General features: G+C 39.4%; 1 long non-coding RNA gene across 1 annotated transcript in view; it reads right to left on the reverse strand.

Annotated features, from left to right (window-relative positions):
• Nucleotides 1-688: 688 nt before the first annotated feature.
• Nucleotides 689-26882, reverse strand: part of LOC140533757 (uncharacterized) — a 34384-nt gene continuing 8190 nt past the window's right edge. Inside the window, exon 3 of the long non-coding RNA XR_011977045.1 lies at nt 689-2552. This is a non-coding gene — a long non-coding RNA (uncharacterized lncRNA). The remainder of the gene's footprint in view (nt 2553-26882) is intronic.

Raw genomic sequence — 26882 nt, forward strand, 5'->3', positions numbered from 1 at the left:
TTGTGGTACATGAATGTCATGGAATGCTATTGTTCTATAAGAAATGGTGAGCAGGTGGATTTCAGAAAAATCTGAGAACACTCACATGAACTGATGCTGAGTGAAGTGGGCAGAACCAGGTGAACACCTTACGCAGGAACGGCAACACTGTGAAATGATTAGCTACGACTTAGCTCTTCTCAGCAGTACAATGATCTAAGACAATTTCAAAAGACTTATGATGGAAAATGTTATCCACATGCAGAGAAAGAACTGTGGAATCTGAATGCAGATGAAGGCATACTATTTTCTCTTTTTTTTCTTGTGGCTTTCCACTTTTGTGGTGATTCTTCTTTCATAACATGACTAATGTGGAAATTGTGTTTAATATGATTGTACATATTGCCAAGACAGATTGCATACTGTCTTAAGGAGAGAGGAGGGGAGGGAGAGAGAAAAAAAACTGGAACTCAAAATCTTATAAAAGTGAATGTTGAAAATTGTAATTGGAAAAAATAAAATATTATTAAATGGGGGAAAAAAGATCATTGTGGTCTTTGGAAAGGGCAGTTTCAGTTGAACAATGAGATCAAGAAGCCAGATGGTAGAGAGTGTATATATGAAGAGAGTAGAGGAGAAATAGTAGCTGCATTAAGCCGCTTGCTTGAATTTATCCATGAAGGGAAGGAAGGCTATAGGACCATAGTTAGCAGGATCAAATGATTTTGTTGTTGTTTTATTGTTTTTTTAAGGATGGGGAGACATTTGCACATTTGTGTTTGTCCTTCATTTTTGAAGAGGATCATGAGATCACAGAAACGATGACATGACTTGCAGTTGACTCTGATTTGAGTGAGGGAGGGCTGTGCAAGGTCACCAACCTCACTTTCTCCTCCTGACCCATCTGGATCCAATGACCATCAGATATTTATCAAGATGACTGGAGATGGCCCAGGATGCAATGGTAGATCCTGATCCTTTTAGACTAAGGCCTTTACAGGTACTAACTTAGAGTGAGGTAATGCTCATTCAATGAATAGGCCTCTTTAAGAAGTGAGTCAAGGGATGGTCCCTTTAATTAGAAAAAAGCAGAAAAAAAAATCAAGCTGGGAGAGGAAGACCCTCAGGATTGCTGTTCCAAAGAGAAACAGTTATTATTGACATTCACTCTAAGTCAGGAGGACCCAAAATACAGGCATGAAGTGGAGCTTGGGCAAGAACCTATTGTGGTCCAATCTATGAGCTTCAGAGTGAACTGGGTTTATGAAAGAAAGAAAGAAAGAAAGAAAGAAAGAAAGAAAGAAAGAAAGAAAGAAAGAAAGAAAGGAAGAAAGGAAGGAAGGAAGGAAGGAAGGAAGGAAGGAAGGAAGGAAGGAAGGAAGGAAGAAAGAAAGAAAGAAAGAAAGAAAGAAAGAAAGAAAGAAAGAAAGAAAGAAAGAAAGAAAGAAAGAAAGAAAAAGAAAGAAAGAAAGAAAGAGGAAGGAAGGAAGGAAGGAAGGAAGGAATCTAGCCAATAAATCCTAAGCTAACTGGGTAGCTTCTGACCATCAAAATTTACCTTCCTTTGGAGAAAGGAGGGAGAGATAAGAAAATAGTAGAGAGAATGGGGATGATGCTGGGGCAATTTGTTGAAGAAGATGGAAGAGGATGGAATCTAGAGAAAATGTGTGGCAAGAAGGGCCACCTTTTCATCTGAGACCAGAGCAAAGGAGGAGAGAGTAAGGGAAGATGTCTGAATGATATGAAATCAGGAGGAGAAGGGGAAGCTATCACCATGATCCCTTGCCCCAGGCCACAACTCTGCTCACGCTGGCCCAACCTTTGGCAGCTCTAAGGAGTGAAACTTGAAGTGGTTTCCTGCTGAATGAATGAATGAATGAACAAATGAATGAGGAAAAATTATTAAGCACTTACTCTCTCAAAAACACTGTGTTAAGTGCTTACTAATACAAAAGTAAGAGAGTATCTATTCTCAACTCCCATTCTAATGGGGGAGACAAGATGAATGGAAGATTTCAGCTGCAAGTCAGATTGAAAAGTTCCATGATTCTGAAGGTATAACTGCAAAACATATGTTAATGTTTCTTCTTTAATGTCATTTCTACTGATAAAATCATTTCACTTGCTGATGCTGAACTATTTAACAATGTCAAGGATTTTGGTGGCAAGAACTTTCTTTTCTGGGTCCACAGTGGCTGTGGCTATGCCACTGACCCGGCTGCATCAACAGTCGCCTCCCAGGTTAATAACTGAGTGTACTGTACTAGAAGCATTGCTATTCTTAAGACTTTTGGGTTCAAGCTCTTGAGTTGTCTTCATCAGGGTTTGGGGGAAATGGTGACCAAAATGGTGGTGGTAGGGTGACTTGCTTGGCACATATAGACTCCCATCCTTCCCTTGCTGCTTCAGCTAGGCTGGCTTGCCTCCTCTGTGAACGGCTTTTATTGACACTTGATGAGGATAGATGGCCTCTTCTCCACAGGAGTTGCTTCTCAGGATGATGGCTATAAAGCAGACCTGCATAGCATACAGACCACCAGCAGCCTGCGGCCTGCCAAAGGATTTCCAGCAACCTGGGAAAAATGTAGAGAATGTAAAGAAAATAAAGATGTAATAAGTACCCTGTTTAACCCACCTTCCATTAGTGACCATTGTGCCTGTAATGGAACTTGATGGGTGGGTTACCACTGTGCACTGTGACCCACAGCAACCAACCATCGTCAGTCTGTCTCTAGTAGGAGAGGAGCAACAATCTTATGTTTTTGTTGTTTCCAGGCCGTACTCATGTTGAATAGGGACAAAGTGAGCTAATGCAGCTGATGCACACTATTGTGTGCGGCTTCTTCCCCTTCTTCGCTGGGCAGCTGCTCTCCAAGTTACATAAGTGTCTGGTGCTCTTTCCAAGGTCAGACACTGTTGAGTATTTCTTTATATGTGAGAAGTTGCTGTAGAGACTTTTTGGTTCCAACATTAAAGTTTTTGGGGTGACTTTGCAAAATGGATGATATAAGTAGTAAAGACTTTCAAAATGAAATAGGTTATTCAAAAGCTATTCAACTGTCACAAGGAGAACTATCCCACTTTACTATGCATATGAAACATATCCCATTGCATAAGCATGCCAAATTAGGAGAAAAATCCTCAAACAATATTGAACTTTTGATCCAGGAGTTTTATGGAGACTGACTATCCAAAAAAGACATTGTTTAAGTTAATTGAAGATCCTTTCTCTGTGGATCCACAGGAACTCCCCGCACATTTACTGCTAGAGGTTATTGAACTTCAGTACTCAACAGTTTATCAAAATAAACACAGAGAAACCAGCCTTCAAGACTTCTACAAGAGTTTGGACAAGGGAAAATTTAAAAATCTGTGAGATGGTCCTTTTCAGGTTTTCAGTATATCTGGGAGTACCTGCATATGTGCACAAACCTTCTCCAGTATGAACTTGAATAAAAACAAGCAACCATCAACTCTAACAGATGAACACTTGGAAGATATTTTGAAAACATCATTCTTAATCATGATTCTGAAGTACGATCAGCTGATTGCTGACGAAGTATAATAGACCCCATTAACTAAATGTAAACAGTAAGAAAACCTGAAAAATGTATTAAAACTTGTACCACTTAGCAAAGTAATTTTTTAACATTAATGTGACTTCATGATAAATATAAATCTTAAGTAATAAGTGTAATTAATTTTTATTAATTGAAATTTCCCTTTTCCCCTTTACTAATTGAAATTTCCCTTTTATTTGCAAAATAGTTTGATTATTACTTATATCTTTATTTGAAAAGTAAGGTGCTACAAACCTATCTGCAACCTGAAGAAGTTTAGTCTGTTTAATTTTGACCCCTACCTACTGCCACTATAAAGGTTAGACTGGAAGCACGACCTTCAGACTTGGTTGCCAGGAGGGAGAAAGGAGCTGTGCTGTCAATCCCAGGACTCTTGCTTATCTGCCTGTTGTTGGTAGTTTATCAACAGTTATTGCTGATGGTGGTAAGGCCCTACTTCTCCTCCTAAAAACCCTTTGTAGTTCAAAGTCAGGAGTCAACTCCAGAACCTGGGAATGCTGGGTAAACTGCCTGCCTAACAGGTACACACACACACACACACACACACACACACACACACACACACACACACACACACACACACAATGCAGAGATGTTTTTGAAAAGAGGCTTCATTTAATTAAGCTCACTTTTGGTTTCCTGGGAAGATGTTACTCCTCCACAAAGTCCTGTCATGATGCCTCATCATAGCATGAAAGTGACCATAATCCTTGAGGGCTAGAACAGTGGGAGCACAAGCTCTACTTCCTGGAATGACTTCAAGTACAGTTCCAGTCATGTACCATGTCTACATTCCAAGGGTCAGTCTAATTAAGTATGGAGAGGTTTATCATTACTAGGTTAACAGCCTGGTTATATTTTATTTCACGGTTGCCTTGGCCATGGTAAACCTGTGAAGCTAAGAAAAATACAAAATGGTCTTCAGTCCTTTACAATATTCTTCCTTTTGCTTTGGCAGAGATGGTGGCAGAGTGGTGGAAAGAGGGTCAGAGAGTACTGCAGAAGCATATTTTAAAAAATTGTTTGCATTAAAAAATAATCTTTCTCCTACCTAAAACCTTTTTCCAGACTTTTCCTTTTTGGAAAGAGGGTATAATGATCTTGACTAGGCAAAATTCTTGCTTCTCCACCTACTTGAATGATTGATACCAAGATCCTTAGAGAAAAGAATCTTCTTTTGTAATTCAAGGTTAAAATTGATCACAGGAAGGACCTTTTTTCCATCTTTAAGGGGAGCAGGTGGTCTAGGAAGAGACTGAGGGATGATTGTTAAGGAATATTAACCCCCAAACTATATCTTAAGTCTATTGTGATCTTCCTTGTTAGAGATTCCTATAAATGCTACCTCAAAATTGTCCTAGAGCAGCAACATATTGAAGGGTATGGGGAACTCCAGCATTCATAACATCTTCTTAAGTCAGAAATGACTTGGGATTAGATTGATCTTATGTTAAATAAAATTAAGTTAAATTACTTCTGACAAGACTAAAGGCAGAGTAGAGTTTTTATTTTTTTCTCCTTGACATTACTCAGAATCACAGTTTTTATGCTGTCTATTAACATTAACACCCTAAATGGGAGCCACTTGTCCTGTGGTCAATAAGTGGACAAAAGTTGGAGGAACTGAATCACACTAATCTTACTATAAGTGAAAACTGGATACAAAAGAAAATTGCAGTAAAATGAAAAGATATTTTACAGGTCTACTTGTGAAAAGAAAATTTTTAAAAAATTGACAGGATTGGTTTTATAAGGAGGCCAAGGACAACTGAAAATATCATTCCATAGGGCACTTGGTCATCTCATATTTCAATGCTCATGATAAGTGGTGCCAGGAAGAGGTTGCTTTTTCTCTACAGAAACACCTGTGCCTTATATAGGTGGGTAGACATTAGTTTCTGTTTGCCTCCCAAGGGTGTGCTCTAGATTAGCTGTTCAGAATACAGTCTCTACATTAACCACTAGTAAGTGAACCCAGGCTCTTTGGCATACGTACAAACACAGGCTGCCTGCCTGGATTTCTAAGGGTAAGCTGGAAAACATTCCTAGCTTCTGTGTTGACCCAAGTTCTTCTGGATTCAATCTCTGATTTTAAAAGTAAGGTGTTAAAATAATATTGATCAGGGGAGATTCTTGATCAATTTTATGAGTGCCTTATACAGTATTTGATAATGTGATTAAGATGGCTCATGCCCTCATTTCCCAATAAGATTTTTATCTCCTTTCCCTACATTGTGTGACCCAAAGGAACATACACTCACATTATATAGATTAGAGTACATTTACTCAATAGAATCAGAATTTAAAAGATTCTACATGAAAACTCCCACTTCTTTTCATCACTCTGGTAAGGAACAGAAAGTCTCCACTCCACTCCTCTCCCCCTCATTCCCCCCAAACTTTGACTATATATTCCTAGCTCTTTATCTTTTAGAAGAGTACATTCCTATGCTTTACTCTACAGTTGTTGGGGAAAATGGGAGAAACTGTCTCACCAATATCTATCCCAGCTCCCTGTGTTTTGGTCAGTAGGTTGCTAGAGGATTCAAAGTCTGGTGCCATCATCTCCTAAGGGCAGTTGCTCACCTACTTCATCTGTTTCAACCTATTTGCCTAGTACACTTTCACATGGTCACCACTTCCTTCTCTGGGTGGGCTCCATAAGATTTTCTTTAGTGTTTCCAACATCCAAGCAGCCATACCCTCCCTATAAATAGAGACATTGTCATCCCCAAAAAGAAAGTGTAGATTTCATTGTCACAGAGTGATCCTTACCCAAAATCTCTATGCTGCTAATCCATTGTCCATGCAGTCTCTCCCTGGATGCCTGGCATTGTTGCATTAAAACAGTCTACAATCCTTATTATAAATGTCCCACACAGCGCCAACAATTAATGACTTTCTGGCAACTCCTTTTATTTAATAGTTCTGACAAGTAAGTCCTGCATCCTCTGCATTTGTTGTCCTTGTCTAGTACCTTAAGAAGTTCAGGAAATTTTAGAGGAGGGAGTTGAGGTTGTTTTACGCACAGGATACTATTAACTATTAGCAAAAAGACTGCCATGAAGTTAAGTACTCTGTTAACCAACATGACAAGAAGGTAGAAAGATTATAAAGAGGGCTTTACAAAAGTCTCCAAATTAAATAAACATTTACTTAGATACTTAGTGATCTAAATGCAAAGGTGATATAGGGGAAGACAGTGAAAAATATATTGGAAAACATGATTCAAGGGTAATAAATGAGATAGATCAAAAGTCTGTAGACTACATAGAAATCTTGTGCTTATAGAGGGGAAATATTTTCTTTAAGAAAGATGGGACATGATGATCACCAAGACATGTGTGGATTATATTCCAACAGGTAGGAAATGACTAGCTACTAATATAGTAGTCATTTACAAATTAATTATCTGTGTACAGTTAGATTATCAGTTAGCAAGTAGTATTGCCTCATAAAACAAGGAGAAACAGTGTGTTTGGAAGGGGAGAAGATCTGCCAAATTTCTACAACAAACCATTTTCTTCCATCAATGGCAATGAATCCACCATACTTGGACTCACTGGTCTTCAGTGTGCCCTCTGAGGAAATAAAAGTAGTGTTAAAAAATTAACAAAGCTAGAAAAAGTAGCTGTACTAAGTAACATATATACTGTTGTTGTTTATACTTTGTTCTTGAAGAGGACCAATGATACATTATGAGGGTGATGTCATGACTTGTGAATGAATTGGGCATGAATGGGACAGAGGTATGCAAAATCACCAGCCTCATTGTCTCCTTCAAGAGTCATAGAGTCCAGTGGCAAGACAAAGGTCAAGAAGACTGGCCATGGCCCAGGATGCAGTGACCTTCCCAAATTAAGGTCTTGCCCAGGTCTCAGTTTGTTTGAGACTAAATCCATTCAATAACTGAGAGCTGGGTAAGAGTTGAGACAAAAGATGACTCAATTTACCAGCACAAAGATATCAATCTGGGAGGGAAAGACCCTCAGAGTTTCTGGTAAAAAAAAAAAAAAGAGTTGCTATTTACACTCATTCTAAGCCATCAGAACCTAAATAATGAGCCACAGAGGCTTGGGTTGGGGCTATTATGAACCATTCAGTGAAAGCCAGAGTGATTTGGATTTAGAGGCCTGATCAAATAGCTCTAGTTAAAACACAATAGATTTTTTAAAGTTCATCTTTCCAGAGTTATATTTCAAGAAATCAAAAATGAAAACCATGCAGGACAAAAAGTAAATTGTCCTAGCTTCTTGAAGAAGAAGAAGAAGAAGAAGATGATGATGATGATGATGATGATGATGATGATGATGATGAAGGAGGAGGAAGAGGAGAAGAGGGAGAAGAAGAAGAAGGAAAAGAAGAAGGAGAAGGAGAAAGAGAAGGAAGAGAAGGAAAAGAAGAATAAAAAGAAGAAGAAGAAGGAGGAGGAGAAGAAGAAGGAGAAGAATAGTGGCAATCCCCAACTTCTGCTCTAATTGGCAGGTTGGCTTCCCAGAGAGGGACTCTCAGAGACAATTAATACCAAACTGTCTCCTAAGAACCTCGGTCATTCGTTACTACAAATACAGCTTCTGTATTTAGACCACCATACTTGCAGTGAGGCACACATTTAAGAACTATGTATAACAATGTTTAACTCACAACATCTGCTCTGGAAGTTCTTCTCTCTGTGTAGAGGCTTCATACAGAATGCTTGTTGGTTTCGTTGTCCATCCTTCAGTCCTCAGAAATCAACGACATTACAGGGCAATATCTTGACTGGCACAGCACATGAATTGGATTTAAGTGAGGCAGAGTTGCACAAAGTTGTCGACTTGACTCTCTCTTTCAGAGTCATCAAATCCAGTGGCAAGACAAAAGTGAAGACAACTGGCCATGGCCCCATGGCCCAGGATGCAATGGATGAACTTGGATCTTCAATGTCAGACTAAGTTCAGAGCAGCACTGCATAGCTACTGCTTCAGCCACCTTCATGGCCAATGGAACAAATTGTTTTCATCTGCACATCTGCTGGGGGAGGTCTCCACATGCTTGAGGTAGACATTCCTCTAATTCATTGATGGATTTGAGGTTTGTTGGTTACCCTTAACCTAATTTAGTCTGGTGTATGGGGTATTCAGAGAGGACTAGCCCCTCTGGTGTGAGGGCTTGCTGAGTTCTTTTCGGGGCTGCTCATCCACGCTGGGTGTCCACCTGCAAACCCAGTTTTTAACTGTGACTCCAAGAAGCTGTAGCATGCACAGTGGCCACCCTGGTAAAATTCCTTTTTAAGCACCTACTGAACTGCCATACTGGCCTAATTTCTGTTCTGAATACCTGAAGTATAATGCCTCCTCACTCCCAACTCTTGGAATCCCTGGTTTCCTTCACAACTTCTTTTACATAAACACTTTCCTAATCTCCCCAACTGCTAGATACCTAGATATCTTATACATCCTATCCCAAAAGGCAACACAGTTTTTAAGTATAAGTATATACATGTGTTATACTTAAGTATAAATGCTACAAATTTACAAAAAGCAATATCTGAAAGGTAAATTATTTTAAATTATTGACGTTTCTTATCAAAATTCAGTATAACTACTGTCTTGTGATATATATGTGTGTATGTGTGTATAAAAATATGTAACTATATATGTATCTGTATATACACACATATCATCCTAGTTGATTTTCAAACTGTAAAAACAGCTGCTGCTGCTTAGTGACAGAAAGGATTGCATTTGTGATCTTAGTTTTCAGATCATTCAAAGAATACAGTTTTGATATGTACATGACAGTTTTGACATGACCCCACAAGAAAAAGCCTAATGGAGATAGATTAGGTTAACCGGGGAGGCAAGAGAACCTCCTCTTCCAGTTCACTAGTCTGAGAAAGCATCATCCAGAATTGTTTCATGCCACGTATGATGACAGGATAGTGTCTTGTTAAAATTAAAGCTTTAAACTTGTCATTCAAAATCCACAAAACTGAATATGTATAAGAGAAGTTTAAACAATCAATTTTCAAATTATGGTTCTTGTACATTTGTAGCATTTCTACTTCTGAAGTTATTAAAGCTTACATTTCACTAACGCTTTTGGGATACCTTGTATTCGTATTGTATATGTTATTCTTATACTTATGTAAAAATGTGTTGTCCCCCATTAGAATATAAGCTATATGAGGAAAGGCATTATTTTCATTTTTGTCTTTCTATCTCTAGCATTTAACACAGTGTATGGCACGTGACTCATGAAAGATTTGGCTTCGTGTTCTCAATTTATCCCTAATAAAGGGTGCGATCTTGCACAAGATTTTTAAAATGAAGAAATTAGACTAGACAATCTCTAAGTTTTCTTCCAGCTCTGACATTCTATAATTCAGTCAATGTCCATTGATTGATTACCAATATGCCTCAGAATTTATATTATCTCTTTGTATCTCAGCCCTAATTAAGAACCAAAGGCACCCATGGTATTTTTGTTATTGTTACTATTAAAATTGTACAGCATATGCCGTGCTCTGCTCACGGAACCATTTGCTTTGGGTTGACAGTAAAGGTGGTTGGGTAGAGTGGGGAGGGAAGACTGAAGAATCACTCTGGATGCCATGCTTAGACAAGCCACCAGATGGCAAGCCAAGCCCTAAATCATTAGCTCAAATAACTATGCAGGTGTGAACAGTACCTTATGGCTCCTAGTTCCCCAGACCCTTTTTAATTCCTCTGCACAAGTGTAGATGAGAACTATATTGTCTAAACTTTTATCTGATCTGAAGGTATGAGTTAATCTCCTTAAAATTTATAATTCATTTGGCTCACCTTCATTTCTATAGGATCTTACTTTCTTTTTCAACTTTGTGTGGTTACAAAGAATTACTTTTTCACATATACATCAAAATACTTTTACTGAGAGAAATGGAAAAATAAGCAAGGTAGAGCTGAAAGCAACTAGGCTTAAATGAGCCACGGCCAACACAATTAGGGTCTGAACTTTCTAAGTCTTTTGTGCTCAGTTTTTCACAGGCTTAGCAAGAAACCATACTGATAATAGGTTGACACCTTCCTCCCCAAGAATTTAGATTTCAGAGGAAAAAAGATATAGGGCAAACATTCTCAGCTCACCACACTAGTTTCCCACCATCTGGTTTTTCCTCTAATAAATAGCCACTATTCGAACTCCTGGCTACTTGCCAGGCAAGTCTTCCATTTTATACCTTAGCCAGGTATGCTGTTGGGATCTTTGTCTGAATCTTCTCATATGTCATAGTTGCCCCCACCCCCAGAGCTCTCAGGGAAGGACATCTACTGCTAATGTCTTCATTCTCCAGTTGACTTCTTTCTGGATAGTCATCAGACAACAAATGTGAATCCCTCTGAAAGCATACTATCATATCAGATCAAGAGGCAGAGTTCTATGATTAAGAACATGAGCATCCCCAAAGTTGGGGGAGAGGTAGAGACAGAGAAACAGAGGAAGGGAGGGCCAGATAGAGAGAGGGAGGAAGGGAAATAGAATTACAAAGCACTGACTCCCTCTTTTAAATTCTCACCAGGGATCATGACTTCTCCTCTCTCTATAGTTTGGTCCTTTCAATAGCCAAGAAGTTTCTTCACTGCCCTTTCTCTCTTCTTATTCATATACCTAGAAGAGAATAAAAGTAGCTGTGACTGAGTGAGGCTGCACAGTTAAATGATCTTACAGGCCTAGAGTCTTTGGGTTTTCATATCTCTTCTATTTCTCTCATTGTCCTAGAATTTTGACTGTGGCATGAGAGGGCAGATAAACCCTAAGGGACACAGCAGTTATAGCTGGAAGAATAGAAGGTGAGTTCTATATTGAGAAGAGCTGAAGTGCTTGGGAAAGTATGTGGAAATGGGTTCATTAATTAGTTCAAGGGACAGCAAACAGATAGTTTCTGACACCATCACTTACATTAATAAGAAAGTGACCACAGTGTTCAAAGCCGCCCTTTCAAACATGGTTCTTGCCATGACAAGCCTTGCCTAAAACCAGTTACTCAGGCTTGTTGCAGCTTTACATAAGATTTGTCCCTATCAAAGGAACTGGTTTTGCACGTAACCTCCCATGGTTTGAAACAGGTTTATGTGACTATGTTTGCACACCACTGGTACCTCACCCCTCCCATGTGTGCCAATGAAGATGAAGTGGTAATCAGTGGATGGTAAAGGACATCACATCGGTGTCCAAAGTTGAGAGAGTATTTGAACTATGTGAAAGTTCCAGGATTTCACAATAATTAATAAGTGCCTTTAAAAGACAGGACAGTAAGTTCAATGAAGAGTAGTGTCTCCTTGAAGAAGTCTTTCCTGGCTTCAGTTCATACTAATCTTTCTTTTCTCTGAAATCTTATGCTACCTATAGTATGGACCACCCAATCTGGCACTTTAACACATATCTTACGCATCCTAGAACTGTTTCATGGCTATTAGTCTTTTCTTCCCAAGTAGATTGAAAAGCTTTGAAGTCAGGGACTATTTTTTATACTTCTGTAGCACAATGATGGGTATAAGTAAGCTCTCAATACATGTTTGTTAGTTAGACTGGAAGTGAAAAGTAAAATTCAAGAAAGACAGCAAAAGGAAACATAAGTATAGGTTCTATTTCAATTTTCAGAGATAAATTATTGTTGTCCCATTATCACCAATAAGTGTTCTCTCTCTCAGATTTTCTAAGAGCCCTTTGTCCGGCTCTTGTCATTGCTTGCCATACCTCACTCTGTGTTATACTTATCTCCTAGAGTAGAAGGACGGAACCTGTTTCATTATTGTCTTTGTATACCTAGCATCTAACATAGTTCTTTGTTGTAGTTCCATAGTAGGTTCATAGGACCATAGATTTGGACCTGGAAGATCACTGAGTCCTCTCATTTTACTGATGGGGAAACTGAGGTGCAGAGGAGTTAATTGATTGGCCTAGCGTCACACAGCTCATAAGTGTCTATGGCAGGACTCAAATTCAGGTTTTTCTAGCAGGTATATCATTTAACTGCCTACATTTACTATATGGATGTTGAATTGAACTGATAATATCATCATCCTTTGGGTAGAACAGGTACACAAATACGTAGCAAAGACTCAGGAGGAAAAGGTACTTTTCTTTTGCAGTACCTAATACTCTCTCTGTTTGCTTTTCCCCAGACTGTCTCAGAAAGTCGAGAATCAAATAAAAGAATTTTTTTAGAGGTAGAAGAGAGCCTGAAGATCAACTGAACTAGAATCCAATCGCTAAATTCTACAAATGAAGAAACTGAGGCCCACATATGTAAAATATTTTGCCTAAGGCCACAGACCTACTTGGTTCTGGAACTGGATTAAGAACCCAAGGGCCTCTGTTCAGTGTTCTTTGAGCTAAATAATGAGACCTATCTCTAGTGCACTGATGATTTACAGGATTCAAGTTATTCATTCCTAAAAAAGAAAACTGTAGAAATTCTCACACTTGAGACTCAGACAATTTTTAGGCACAATCACTGGGACATTTCCATCTGCCTCCAAAATGGAAAAACATAAAATAGGAATCCTACATCTTGGAATGAAATTCAAGGACAAGAATTACTCTGCCTATCTCTAACTTAGATACTGGAATTCTAGACTCCTAAAGTAGTCCCTAATGTCTTGTACCCTTTTACAAAATTAAAAAGATTCCAGAGTCTGAAATGTGTGTATGCTTTATCATGCAACCCGATATGCAGGCATACTTCAGTGGTGAGTCATCAAGTGGCTGGAAGCAGCGAGGGAGTTCATCATCTTCAATGTGTCCAAATGCTGAGTCATCAAGTCCCTGGAGTCCCCAGAAGTTTCCAGAGGAACTCTCGGCACACAGTCGCTAGGATGGCCCCTATAGGATAATTCATCCATTGCTACACAAGTATGGGTGACATCCTGCACAAAGGCATGGAGATGGAAGATAGACTGTCATATTGGAAGAAAAGCATATAGGTCAATTTAGTTAGAACATAAAGTGTATAAAGGGAGGCGATGTGTAAAAGTCTGGAAAGCTAAGCTGGGTGACAGATTATGAGCTTTGAATGCCAGCAAAAATAGTAGAGGCAAATGGGAGCTACTGGAGCTTTTCAAAGAGGGGTCTGAGAGAGTCCAACTTGTGTTTTACGAAAATCACTTTGGTATCTGTGTAAAGGATGAGCTGGAGTGGGGAGGAACTTGAGGCGGGAAGACCAGTTATGATGCTCTTACAGTAATCCAGGTGAGAGGTGATGAGGATGTGGATTAAGTGCTACTGGCCATATGAGTAGAGAGATGGAGATGGGTGTGAGAAACATTGCGGAGGTGGAATCAGCCCAATTTGATTGTGTTTGGATTGTGATTGGATGTGCTTGTGTTTATATGGAGGGAGGGAGAGGGTTCTAACTCTCATATTTTTCCTGAGCTAAAAAGTCCTCTGAGTTCCTGAGCTAAAATGTCCAACTGCCTCCTATATTTCCATTTTGATATCCCAAAGCCATCGCTAATCCAATATATTCCAAACAGAATCCCTTATCTTTCTCCTTAAATACACTCCTCCTCTTTCGTTTCCCCAACCCCTCTTTCCCTCTGTTTATGATTTCCTATTTATTACCCCATATAGAGCTTGTTTGGGGAAGCTAGGTGGTGCAGTGGATTAAGCCCCAGGCCTGGAGTCAGGAAGACCTGAATTCAAATCCAACCTCAGATGCTTAGTTGCTGTGTGACCCTGGGCTTAGCTCTGTTTGCCTCAGTTTTCCCATCTGTAAAATGAACTGGAGAAGGAAATGGAAAACCACTCAAGTATCATTGCCAAGAAAACCCCAAAAGGGGGTCATGAAAAGTCCAGCATAACTGGAAATGACTAAAAAAACCCTTGTTTTGTATATATTTGTTTGCATGTTGTCTCCCATGTTGGGCTGTAAGCTCCTTGAGGTAGGGACTATCTTTTGCCTCCTTTTGAATCTCCAGCTCTTGGAATAGTGCCTAGAATATAGTAAAAGTTTAATAAATGTTTAGAGATGGGTGGGTTGACTGCATCCTAGAAGTGATCTTGACTCAAGATTCTCAGTCTCCTCATTTCCAAGCCTTATTGATTCTACCTCCCCAGCCCCTGTCATATCCAGTCCCTTCTCTTTATTCATACTACCATCACCCCAAGTCTGGTCCTCATTACCTCTCACCTGGACTATAGAAGCAGATACCCAATCAGTTTTTTGTTATCTGGTATCTTCCCTGGGGCAGCTAGGTGACACAGTAATACAGCACTGGGCTTAGAACTAGGACGACTCATCTTCCAGGTTCAAATCTAGTCTTAGACACTTAACCAGCTGTGTGACCCTGGGCAAGTCACTTAACCCTCTTTATCTCAGTTTCTTTATCTGTAAAATGAGCTGGAGAAGGAAATGGCAAACCATTCCAGTATCTTGGCCAGGAAAACCCAAATGGGGCCATGAAGAATAAGACACAACTGAAAAGCAAGTGAACAAACAAGTCTCTTCCCTCTCCAAGCCACACTCTACTTTGCTGCCACATTGTTACTCCTAAACCGCAGGTCTGAGTTTGTCACTTTCATTTTTAAGAAGCTTCAGTGACTACCAGTTGCTTCAAGGACAAAATACACATTTATTTATTGAGAATTTAAGGCCCTTCACAATCTGACTGCTACACTGTTTCCACTTATTTCGCATTGCTTGCTGTATGTTCTACATTCTGGCCAAAATATGTATTTATGTTCTCTGTACGTGTGTTCAGGCTCTCTTCCATTTCTGGAATGCTCTCCCTCCTCATTCCTATCTTGTGGAATCCCTAGTTTCCCTCAAAGCTGAGCTCCATTGTCCTCTCCTACAAGAGGCCTTTCCTGATTCCTCTCCTCACCCTATCCTTCACCACCTAAATTATTTCATCTCTGGGTTAATCTTCTCCAGTTCTTTCAAGTGAGTCACCTTCCATCCCGGTCACCTTCTGGCCTTCTACTGTACATGCATGTAGTTACAAGGTTTACCCTGCTACTGTACCTTCCATATCACCTGATCTCCAAAGACCTTGCCCTGGGGGACTTAACCCTCTTAGCTTTGGAACTTCTGCCCTGGGGCACATGTTGCCCAAATTGGTGACTTCATCACTATATTCTAGCCAGCCCCAGTCATGCTTCACGTTCCATCCCAGCCATCTTCTTGCCATCTGCTCTGTCCTCATACCATATCTTCTTCACTCCTTCTCCTACCTTCACCAATCCCATTATCCAGAAAAATAATCAGTTCAATGTCCTCTACTACTGGAGAGGGTATGGCAACTTTCTTTTGGCTCTACCTATCAGCCCTGTGACTTTGCAAACTTCTCTCTGGTTACTAGTCCCCTACAGACCCTGTCTTCTCTTTATTAGATGGTAGGGACTTCCCACTTTTGCATTTGTATTTCCAATATTTGGCACATAAGAAATGCTTTCCATTCATATGACATGATCTTAAATCCTTCCACCATTTGAGTTTTCTTCCTCTATGAATTCTTAAGTTTCCCAGTGTCCTTTCCAAAATGTGTTATCCAAAACTGAACACAGTACTCCAGATGTGATTTGATGAGGGAAAGAGGACAGAGTGGTCTAAGATTTCCTTCTCCTTATCTCTTTTAATGCGGCCCAATATTATACTGCTTATTTTTATTGGGCTTAGGGTTCACTATCCCCCACTTCTTTTAATGGATTATCATCAACAAATACTTCTTCTATCATCTACTTTTGAAGTTGATATTTTGAATCCAAGTGTTAGAAATATGCTTGACACTAAAAAGGTATCAAGGGAAATTTATTACAACAGAGTTTAGAGGAATTGAACACTTTGGCCAAAGTAGGTCCCCATCCTCTTTTCAGGAAGAGGGAACATTGAATACAGAAATGAGATGAACTATATACCATTAGTTTAAGACAGATATCCCACCAGGAGATGGACTGGTCCATTCTTCATTAAGTCACCATCTTCTCTACATGCCCATTACATAACCACCCTTGGTGTGATACCCCCTCCCAAATATGCTTTAACGTAGGACCCATGATCAGAAGATGGAGGGATAATCTTATGTAGAGTGTGTCTGCTTATATATATATATGTATACGAGGTTCATTAAGCACGCGCAATGAAGAAAAGCCTTCTCCAGGTTATTCTGGGTCATTTTCCCTGATTGGTTCAGGCCAGTTTCAGGCCTGGACTATTTTTATCAAAAATGTTGTGACTTTCTGAAGGCCACTATCTGTCTCCTGATTGGTTGAGCCCACCTGCAGTCTGCTAGCTTTCTTATTATCTGACATTCACAATGACTTCATCAACTAGTAACTCTGGAAGCTTAACTTTTGGCTGTCTCTCACACAACTGTAGGACTTTATACCAGGAGTTATTAAACTTTTCTGGTAACCTAACGAAACCTATGGTACCTTTCTCAGAATAACAGTTTTGAATGAATAAAGTTACAATGAAAACCAATTATGTTGAAATATAGTTATCAAACTATTTTTTGATAGGTGACTCAGTAGATAGTGTCATGAATTTGTAGTTACAAAGGCTTGCATTCAAATCCTGCCTCAAACACAAGCTGTGTGATACTGAGCAAATCCCTTTAACCTCTGTCTGGCTCAGTCTCTTCAACTGTAGAATGGGTATAATAATAACACTCCTCTCCCCATGCTGTTGTGAGGGTCCAATGACATAGCACTTGGTAAATCCTTTACAAAACCTTGAAGTACTTTACAAATATTAACTATTATATTTTAAGTTATTTGATTTAGCATGATGTATTACTTGTCAAAATCTTTATGGATTGTATCATCCAGAACCTTGGCTATTCCTTCCAGTTTTATATAATCTGCAAATCTGATAAGCATGCTATCTGTACCTTTATCCAAGTATTAATCAAATTGTTAAATAATCTAAGACCTACTACTTATCCCTGTCTCATTTCTACTGGAAGCCATCTTTCAAGTTAACATGGTACCATCAATGCTTACTCCTTGGGTGTGGTGATTCAACAAATTCTAACTCCACCTAACTTTTCTCTTATTTACGCCATTTCTTTCCATCTTCTCTGCAAGAACTGAACAAAAGACTTTGTCAAAAGCTTTGTTAAACTCTAGGTAAAAGCTACCAGAAACATTCCCCTGATCTGCCTATTGGTAGATAACTTTGCCAAAAAAAGGAAATGAGATTGTTCTGGTCTGACTAGTTCTGGATGAAGCTATATTGGCTCTTGATTATTTCAGTTTCTTTTCTAGGTGTTCACTAATCATCCCTTAAATAATTCTACCTATAATAAGATGAGAAATTAAAGTTTGTTGCAGTCATTGGCATACAGTTTGCAAGTTCCTTTGTCTAAAAAAGGAGACATTTGCTCTTCTCCAATTCTATTCTAGTTTTCCATGATTTTTAAAAGATTATCCAAGAATTTAGATTGTTTGAGCCAGTGACCCGAATATATCTGTAACAGTTAAGTGCTCTTTTACTGTATTCTTCTGGAACAAAAATCAGTATCTAATAAATAGACTGATAGAATAGTTTACTAACCTCAGAAAACAAGGCTTATATAGTATTTGATTAAAAGTAAAATATAAAACCAAAAGTTAAACTTGAAGACAGTTAACAATTTTTTTCCCCTGTATTTCCTTTAACCATCTGTTTGTGTGTATTTGCTTTTGTTTTGGGGTAATTGTAATAATAATGGTTGAAAATTTACAGGGGCAGCAAGGTGGTGTAGTGGATAAAGCACCAGTGCAGGAGTCAGGAGGACCTGAGTTCAAATCTCACCTCAGTCACTTGACACTCACTAGCTGTGTGACCTTGGGCAAGTCACTTAACCCCAACTGCCTCATTCTGGGTTATTCTGATGAATATCTGGTCACTGGATTCAGATGGCTCTGGAGGAGAAGTGAGGCTGGTAACCTGCACAGCCCTCCCTCACTCAAAATAAAATCAAGTGCAAGTCATGTCATCATTTCTCTGATGGTGTGGTCTTCTTTGGCAATGAATGAAGGAGGAACACACACACTAATCTTGGGTATCATCTTGCTTTTAGTCACTTTTTTTCCTGTCCTTTCATATTCAAAGATTTTTCTCATTGGCAAGAAAGTTGGAAGCAAAATATGATTTGAGATACATATGAGTATGTCTTCTTTCAGTTAGTTGCCCATTATCATCATCCAATCTATCCCTGAGAAGTGGTCTTGTCTTTTTTTTTTGATCTACCTCTTTTCCTCATTAACCACAGTTTATGTTGACCTTTAACATTTTTGACACTATTCACCATGCCTTCTTGTTCTTTTTAACCTTTGTCAATAAATTCTCTAGTGTCCACATCAGTCTCTTCAAACAGCTCTCCATTTTTCTTCTAATTTGATTTTTAAAAATTCTTTTTGACTTCAGAATTGCATTGTTAAGAGCTTCCTGTCCTTCCTGCGTTGACTTCCTCTGGACAAATTTAAGTCATGGGATCTTTTTGATCCTTTCTTGGTATCCTTTAAAATCTGTTCTCCAAAAGTCTAGAGTGCATGTCAGATTGTACTTGTCTTCTTAAAAAGAGAACCATTGATTGAAACATTTTTGAATGGACAAAAGAGAACAAAAGGCAGTTTAGAAAGAAGCACAGATATGTCATAAGTGTAGTTTTGAAAAGTCACATAAAGAATTCATCAAATACTTTTTTAGAAAAAGAAAACAGTATGAAATGGAGATTCATAGATTCATGTAGAATTCTCTTCCCAATCCTCTGTCATTAATTCTAAGACAGAGTGTCTACTTCCCTTAAGGTTTCCCATTATTTCCACCTCAGCAGCAAGTTTCTTGTTGGCAAAAATCTAGTGCAGAATAGCAACTCACCTCATTGCTTCCTCTCCCATTTGAAGAATGAAATTATCATTAAAGCAAGTCAAGACTTTAATAGTTTTTCTGTACTGGACAGAGAAAGAGTTCCCAAAGCTGTCTGGAAAATTGAAGAGCCCCATCATTACCACACCATGCCTCTGTTAGTAATCTATTTTTGGAACTAATCTATTTTTTCTTTCTGCTTAGATGGACATATGTTGGTGGCAATATTGCTTCTCTTTCTGCCTTAACTTACAGTCAAAATTTTTTTGTTTCATTTTGAGCTTAAATGTCAAAAAATTATATTCTCACATACATAGCAGAATACACACACACAGAAAGTATTCATCTATGGGACTATAAAACTCCATTTCATACTTCTTGGTTTTTAAAAAATATGTAATAAATTTTAAGTGTTATTCTCAAAACTATACTGCATACCTGTATTTACTTCTGAACTTTTCTGTTCTCATCTATACTTTTTAAAAATGTTTCAATGGCTCTTTTTGTTTTGGCATCACTATTGTTAACCTCCCCTCCTCTTCCTCCAATTAAAAAATGAGAGTGAGAAAAAAACCTCTTTATACACATAAGCATAGTCAAAAAAATGAATCCATGTAATGATCATATCTAGAAATATATATCTCTTTCTATATTTTGTGTCTATTACATCTCTGTCAAGAGGTGGTTAATATTTTTCATCATAAGTCTTCTGGAAATATATGATTGGTCCCTGCTTTAGTCAGAGTTCTTGAGTCTTTTACACTTTGTTTTTTAAAGAGTGTTGCTGTCCTTGCATAATTTGTTTCCCTGGTTCCGCTCACTTCACTCTGCATCGGTTCACATTATCCAGGATGAAATTATCCAGGTCTGGAATTGTCTCTTTTGTCATTTCTTATGGAGCAATAATATTCTATTCCTCAGCTGTGTAAGAGACAATCTAAGGGACTTCTTCAAATTTTAGATCTTTTCCTTCCACTCCCTCCTTTTAACTCTTCCCTCAGGGTAAGGGAATTTGTTTTGCTTGTGTCCGTTCCTTCTTTGGCATTACCCTCCCTTTTAACATCCCTTTTCCTTAACCCCACAGGTTTCAATATTGATTATGAGGTGTTTCTACACTAAATTATTTGTGAATGTGAATGTGTGTCCAAAACTTTTTTCTCCATTTGAGTTAACAGTGATTTTTTTTTTTTTTGAGACTAGGGCTCCCTGTCTGAGTCAGGCTGGAAGTATAGCACTCACTCAAAGGCCTGATTCCAATACTAACAAGGTGGTTTGCCCTTCCTGAAGTAGTCTAGTGGCCCTCCCCATTGGTGGGGAAAGGGGGAGACACCCAACAGCTTTAGCCCTACTGTAGCTCAGAACTCTTGAATTCAATTCAGCCACCAACCCCAGCCTCCCTCTTTCTATAGAAGAGATTACAAGTATGCAGCACCATGCCTGGCCATAAGAATTTCATTTGTTGTCCACTATCACCATCCCTTCCTCCATATTTGCATATTCTTCTCACCAACCAAAGTATGAGAAATAGTTCCCCTTTCTTTCTATGCTAGTATATTCTGTTTACCCTCCTTTCTCTTTCCCTTTTTAAAACCCTTAGTATAGAAGCAATATACACATAAGACTTCTGTTTTTTCGTATTTACCTACTCTTTGAAAACATTAAGTTTTTCCAGGAACCCTTGTTTCTTCTCTCGCTAGTAGAATGCTAGCACTATGTCCTCATATAGTTCTTTTCAATACTTCAAATAAATTCTCCACTATAGGTTTTTCTGGCCTCTTATGTTTTCATTTTAAAGTTCCTATTCTGCTCTCATCTTTTCATCAGGAATTCTTAAAACTTCTCTATTCCACCCACTAAAAGTCCATTTTCCTCTTATAATTATACTCAACTTTGCAAGAGAAGTTATTCTTGGTAGTAAGCTTCTCTCTTTTGCTTTTTGGACTATTGTATACAAAGACCTCTTTTCATTTTGAGTAGTGATCTTAACTGTGATTCCTAGACTGCTTCTTTTTGGATCTTGGCAGTATGTTTTCTCTGACACAAGAGCTCTAACTTTTGGCTAGAACATTGCTGAGATTGAGTGGGTCTTCTTTTGGGTTCCCTTCAGGCAGTGACTGGTAGATTCTATCCTCATGTTGCTCTTTGGTTATAATACATCTGGGTATATTTGTTTCAGGCTTTTATTTGGATAATAGTTTTCAGGAAGTTGAATGATTCCTATATAATTTTGACTTGAGTCTATGAGATAGATTTATAAAATATGACCTGATTTCATAGTCATTCTACACTCAGATGGGTAGTTATGAAAAAACTGTTGTTGTGTTTGTCCTCTGTTCTTGAAGAGGATCATGACATCAAGTTGATGACATGATTTGCAGTTTACTTTGATTTGAGGGAGGGAGGGCTGTGCAAGGTCACCAGCCTCACTTTTTTCTCCTGTGCCATCTGGATCCAATGGCCTGATATTCATCAGGATGACGAGATGGTCCAGGATGCAGTGTGAAATTTGGCCCTTATCATATTCTCACTTTGAGTGAAATACACCCATTCCATGAACAGGCTTCTTTAAGTAGTTACTCAAGGCATGGCCCCTTTAATTAAAAAAAAATCAGAATGGGAGCGGGGCACCCTCAGGGTTCCTAGGTAAAACAGAAACATTTAGTATTTAATAATTACATTCACTCTGTGCTAGGTGGGTGGGGACTTGTCTAGTCTATAAGCTCCAGAGAGAATTGAGTTTAAGGCTTGGTCTTTGAGCAAGAAACGTAGCCAGTAAACCCAAAGGAAGAAAGGCAACTTTTGGCCATGGAGTGTACCTTCCCCTGGGTAGAACATGAGACAAGAGGACTGGAGAGGAGAGGGGAAGGGAGGAGGGGAGGAGAGGAGAGAAGCTGCTACTCACTCACAGGTTGTTCATTCTCTAAGAAGACCATGATATCAAGATGATGACATGACTTGCAGTTGACTTTGATTTGAGGGAAGTAGGGCTGTGCAAGGTCACCAACCTCATTTTCTTCTCCTCAACCATCTGGGTTCAGTGACCTGATATTCATGAGGACAACTGGAGATGGCCAGGGATGTGAGACCATGTCCCATTCAGGCTAAAGTCTTATCACATTCTCTTTGAGTGAGATACACCCATTCAATGAATAGTCTTCTTTAAGTAGTTACTCAAGGGATGGTCCCTTTAATAAAACAAAGTCAGACTGGGAAGGGGAGACCCTTAAGATTCCTGGGTAAAACAGAAACAGTTACTATTTAGTGAAGGTTAAGATTGTTGTCCTTCATTCTTGAAGAAGACCACAATTACATCACCATGATAAAGTGAAGTTTCAATGTGCCCGACTATGGCTCATCAGACTAATACAAGCTCAGAATGCTCTACCACAGGTCAGACACAAATAGTCCATGTGAACATCTGGGGTAGATACTCCAAATTTGCTCATCCTATGTTTCCTTTGTGCTGTCTCAATTCTGTTTTACTCATAGAGCACAGCACTCTTTCTGATGTGGGCATGCCATGCTGAGCAGTCCTGTGCCAGTGTCTCCCATGTCACACAATCAATTCCAAAGTTCTTGAGACAGATCTTGAGAGTGTCCTTGTAGAGCTTCTTCTGACCACCATGTGATTGCCTGCCCCATGTGAGTTCTCCATAAAATAGTATTTTTAGCAAGAGTACATTTTGCATTTGAACAATGTGGCCAGCCCATCAGCATAGTTTGAAGGGTTGGCAGTTTAGTTGGAGCAAGGACCTCAGTGTCTGGTACCTTATCTTGCCAGGTGATCTTCAGAATCTTCCTAAGACAATTCAAATGGCAGCGATTCAGTTTTCTGGCATGGTGTTGATAGACTGTCTATGTTTCACAGGCATACAACAATGAGGTCAGCACAATGGCTCTGTAGACCTTCAGTTTGGTAGTTAATCTAATACCTCTTTTCTCCCATACTTTCCTTTGGAGCCTCCCAAACACTGAGCTCGCTCTGGCAATGCATATGTCAACCTCATTATCAATGTGTACATCCCTGGAAAGTACACTACCAAAGTGAGTGAACTTATCCATAGCATTCAGAATTTCTCCATTTGTTGTAACTGATGGTTCCACATATGGATGATGTGGTGGTGGCTGATGGAGCACCTGTGTTTTCTTGGTGTTAATTATTAGGCCAAAATTAACACAGGCAGCAGAGAATTGATCCATTCTTTGTTGCATCTCAGCTTCAGAGGCTGCATTGAGTGCGCAGTCATCTGCAAACAGAAAATCATGCACCATGCATCATCCTTCCCTTTGGTCTTAGCTTGTAGCCTTTTCAAATTGAAGAATTTACCATCACTGTGGTAACTGACCTTGATGCCATGTTCATCCTCATTGAAAGCATTTCACAACATGGCTGAAAACATCATGGTAAAAAGCACAGGAGCAAGCACATGGCCTTGTTTCACTCCACTCGTGACTGGGAAGACACGAGAGCATTGTCCACTATCCAGAACCTGGGCAAACATGCCATCATGAAATTGACGCACAATACTGATGAACTCTGGGCAACAAATTCTGACATAATTTTCCATAAGCCTTCACGACTATGTCACGACTATGACATGATAGTGTCGAAGGCCTTGGTCAGATCTACAAACCCGTACAGACCTCTGTTCTGCTCTTCATATTTTTTCTGGAGTTGTTGGGCAACAAACACCATATCAACTGTTGTTTGGCCTTTTCTAAAGCCACACTGGCTCTCAGGTAGATGACCATCTTCCAGGTGAAGGCTCAGCCTATTAAGGAGGACTCTAGCAAGAATCTTGCCAGCAATGACTAAGAGAGAGACCCTGCTGTGATTGTCTCAGGAGGCATCAAGGAGGCATCCTTGAATTCCTGGGGGGATAACCTCCTCTTGTGATATAACCTGGAAAATTTCAATCAGCTTTTCCAAAGGTGGAAAGTAGCCCTGAAAAGGGCTTAGTAGCCATCACACCTAAGGTACTTGTCCTTCCTGAACACACCCTACACCACTACTATTTAGTAATTACTATTTAGTAATTACATTCACTCTGTGCTAGGTGAGTGGGGACTTGTCTAGTCTATGAGCTCCAGAGTGAATTAGGTTTAAGGCTTGATCTTTGAGCAAGAAATGTAGCCAGTAAACCCAAAGGGAAAAAAGGCAACTTTTGGACATGGAGTGTAGCTTCCCCTGGGTAGAACACAAGAGGAAAAGAGAGGAAAGAAGAAGAGAGGAGAGGGGAAAAGAGGACAGGAGAGGAGAGGAGAGGCGCTGCTCCTCACTCACAGGTTGTGTTTGTCCTTCTTTCTTGAAGAGGACCATGACATCAAGATGATGACATGACTTGCAGTTGACTTTGATTTGAGTGAGGGAGGGCTGTGAAAGGTCACTCACCTCACTTTCTTCTCCTGAGTCATCATCTAATGCTTATGTCCTTAGAGAACATCACTCCCGAACACTGGGCTAGAGGTGGAACTCCCAACCCTTGCATTAAGAAAGATCTCTCTTCTCCTGTGTAGCTACCATTGCTCCTTCATACCAAAAACAAAGGGACACTCAGTAATATAAGGACAGGGTCACCAGAAGTGTTCATGAGAAATAATATTAAATCTAGAAATATATTCTGTGATATAATAAATTTAAGATAACACAAAAGGAAGTAAAGCTGGGGTGGGGTACAACCTGCCAATTCCTCTTCTCTCTGAGTTCTTGTTCCTGGGAAAGCACCCCTTGACAAAACCCATAAAGTCACACATGCATCTCCCAGCCTGTCCATTTGAATAGAGATCATCTCTAATGGTATTTTAAAATGAAAAGCAAGTTGTAGATACTAGAGATCTGCAGTTTCACATGTACTTTCTCCAACCTCTCTGTTGACCTTCAGTCTCAAATCTCCAACTGCCTTTCAAACATCATGAACTAGATATTCAGGAGACATTTTAAATTCAATATGTCCAAAACAAAATTCATTCTCTTCCCATCTAAATCCTGCCCACCCCACTCCAACTTTCCCTATTACTGTAGAGGGTAACACCATCTACCCAGGTCCTCAGCCTCACAACCTAAGTATTATCTTCAACTCTTCCCTGTGTCACCTCCATATCCAATCTGTTGCCATGGCTGGTCTATTTCACCTTTGCAGCATCTCTCTAATATGCCCCCTTCTCTCCCCTGATATTGCCACCCCTCTAGTGCAAGCCCTCATCACCTCATACCTGGACTATTGCAATAGTTGCAGGTGGGTCTGCCTGCCTCAAGTCTCTCCCCACTCCAATCCATCCTCCATTCAGCTACCAAAGTGATTTTCCTAAAGCACAAGTCTGACGATGTCACCTTACCCCTCTACACACAAACACACACACATACACACACACACACACACACACACACACACACACACTCAATAAACTCCAGTGGTTCCCTATTGCCTCTAGATCAAATATAAAATCTTCTGTTTGGCATTCAAAGCCCTTCATAGTTTAGTCCCCTCCTACCTTTTCAGACTTCTTACACCTTGCTCCCTGTAGTGACACTGGCCTCCTGACTATTTCATGAACAAGACATTCTGTCTCCTGGCTCCAGACATTTTCTCTGACTGTCCCTACCTAGATTAGAATACTCCCTCTCCTCATCTCCATTTATCCGGTATATACCTTCTTTGTACATATTTGTTTGCTTGTTTCTCTCATTTGATCGTTAGCTTCTTAGGGGAAGGGACTATTTTTTTCCTTCTTTTAGTATTCTGTCCTTAAATATCCCAGTAGCTGGCACATAGTACATCCCTAATAAATTGACTATTATCAACTATTTTTATGTTCTTCTGTGTGTATGGAAAAGTATGTTTTATTTAGTATTTGTTAAGTTCAGAATAAAAATAAAAATTTAAAGTGTTCAAACAGAGAAAAAGAGAGGAGAGAGAGGGAGAGAGAACAGAGAGAGAAGAGGAAGAGGAGAGGGGAGAAAGGAGACATAGACAGAGAAAAGGAATGCTTTCCAAGATCTCTTTGAGCAGTATTTGTGCCAATACACTCAGCAGATGAGAGTACCATTGTCCTGGGAGGTTCTCTGCCACATGTTAGATTTATGTTCTAGGAAGTTAACAGACTTCTGTATTGTTGCTATCGAGTCCGCAAACAACTGACCTGATGCCTCTCAGCTCATCAAGGAAGCACCTGTTACTGACACCCTCTTCTTCTTCCTAAGAATAGATGATTTCTCACCTGATAGTACCACATCATCCATTCTTTGGTGTACAAATAACCACCTCCTCAGAGGGTCCCACTCCTTTCTTTTTAAAAAGAGTCTTATATGTTACTTAGCTCTAGGGTCCCTCTCTCTTCTCCATTTCATATTCTTCTACCCTCCAACTTCCCAACACAGGATTGCATTTGTCTCTTACATCACTTTCTATTTTGTTTTTGCCTTGAAAGCTGACTCTTTGAGTGTATTATTTTTTTCTAAAGTAGCACTTTATTCTTTCCAATAGATTATATTGGTTAATGGAGAATAG

The sequence above is a fragment of the Notamacropus eugenii genome, chromosome 3 (genome assembly GCF_028372415.1).
Source record: "Notamacropus eugenii isolate mMacEug1 chromosome 3, mMacEug1.pri_v2, whole genome shotgun sequence".
NCBI classification, from domain to species: Eukaryota; Metazoa; Chordata; class Mammalia; order Diprotodontia; family Macropodidae; genus Notamacropus; species Notamacropus eugenii.